Here is a 2171-nt window from a genome sequence, read left to right on the forward strand (position 1 = left end):
ACAGGGAGTCTGCTTCTCCCTCTCCCTCTGCCCACCCCACCCCCTACCGCTGCTCATGCTCTCTCTCTCTCTCTCTCTCTCTCTCTCTCACGCACTCCCAAGTAAATAAATAAAATCTTTAAAACAAAACACAATAAAGTTGGTCTCCTCAGCTGAGGGGCAGGCCCACCTGGTGGTGAAGGGGATTTGGGGCTTTGTGGGCTTACCTAGGAGGTCAGAATGAAATTTTCTGGTTAAGTCAGGGTGGTGGAATTAGAACAATGGAGTCCCAAGTTTGGGAGAGACAGATCTCCGCCTTGAACACTTCTCATGATGGAAAATTTACTACCCAGTAAGGCAGCCAATTCTGCTAGAAAGTTTTGCCTTACCCAGAAGACATTCCCCCTTCTCTTCCGCATCTTTCATGTTATTGTGACCAGAATTCTTGGCGATCGCAGCCCCCAGTTTAATCCATGAAGGCCCCCTGGCATGGCTGCACCTGACTGGCTCTGTTGGTATGATTTCTACCATGGCACTAATTTCTTTGGGTTCTTCCTGATATTACTTACAACAACCTCTGCCTGAGTTTCTTGGGTTCTGCTCTAAGCCTGTGGTAGCTCCTTCTCTGAGCTAGTTTCTAGAGTGTGATCTCATCTTGAACCAGCTACCTTCCCTCTTCTGGGACCGAGTGTTCTTCTGGCTCCATCCCATTCTGCCTTCTTGTGGACCCTCTCAGACAGTGGCTAAGACCAGTGCATCCTTGGCCCTGAATAGCCAGACACCTCACCAAAGTCCTCACTTCCCACAGCAACACACAGTATTGGAAAGTGCACAAATGACATCGACCTGGGGTTGAATTGTGGCTCTTTCATTTATCAGCTATGTGATTGGGGCAAGCTCACTAATCTCTCTGAGCCTCCCATTCCTATAAATTGGGGTCATAATGACCATCTGCCACCATTATTGGGAAGATTAAAAAGATTCCCTGAAAACAGTTGATACAGAAAAGATATTTCATATGAGCACTTTCTATTGATAAATCAGTTCTCGTTATCACCATCACCATTATAATAATAATGCCCTAGTTCTTATTGACTTCACTCTGAAGCCATTCCTCTACAGCCACCCAATCTATCCCATCCTCCAAGCACCCACTATAGTGAACAGTTCATTTTTTAAAGGAAAGCAAACATTCCATTGGTCTGTTTTTCCTAGGTGTACCAACGTTTCAAATTTATTGTGAGTTTTGCCTGGCCCTCCTGCCAAGATGGTACAAGAATACAAATAAGTCAGTATTCACCTCCCTTCTCCAGGGATCAAGGGCAGCCCTCAGTGGAAAACCTTCCTAAATCCTCCCTGAAGGCCTCCCAAGGTTGGACCTGGTAGAAACAGTTTTCCATCTTCAGGTAACAACAGTGAGGTCCTTGTTCTTTCTTAGAATTCAGAGACTGACAGATTCTGTCTGTGCTTAGAGCAAGATGACTGCAGATTGCAGAGTGAACCATTGAGAAAATCTGCCTTTCTGGGTATTAACTAATTTTCCAACTTTGAAGTCCATGACCATTTCACTGGTGGAAATTTAGTGATAGAACTAAAGCCATCTTGTGTTCCCCTTGAGCTGGCTCAGTTAAACAGTCAGGCTCTTCCATCTGGTTTAAATGGCATAAAAAGGGATTGCCTTTTGGCCATCTCTCCAGAAAGTGCTTCCTGAGGCTGAAACCCTGCATGGCTAAGCTGAAGAAATTGTCCTTGCTGGGTAGACCAAGGAAATTGTGGCCATGGTATCCATTTCTCATAAAAAGTAGGAAAAAGCAACCAAATAGATGAATTATATGTACAAGGCATTACTTATATTTCTCCTGAAGCTGAGAAAAATGAAGAGATAGAGGAAGAGAAGCTGCAGATGGAGAGGATGGAGGGATAGAAACAGGTTTGGTATTGGACAAGTCAGTCTTAACGTTTTCATGGGACACTCGCTGGATTTCTCTAGATGATAGGAAATAATGGTTGGACACTGGAATGAAGTTAAAAGTTCTTCGAGAGAATCAATAATTCGTTAATAGGGAATCAATGATACATTAACAGTGGGAAACTGATGATGGGTCTAAAGCCAGGATACCACATGGGGAAAAGAGGATTAGAGACAAATCCATGGGGTCCCAGATACTTAAGGGGTGGGTGGAGACAGGAAT

Source organism: Halichoerus grypus, chromosome 15 (assembly GCF_964656455.1).
Source record: "Halichoerus grypus chromosome 15, mHalGry1.hap1.1, whole genome shotgun sequence".
In the NCBI taxonomy this organism is placed as follows: Eukaryota; Metazoa; Chordata; class Mammalia; order Carnivora; family Phocidae; genus Halichoerus; species Halichoerus grypus.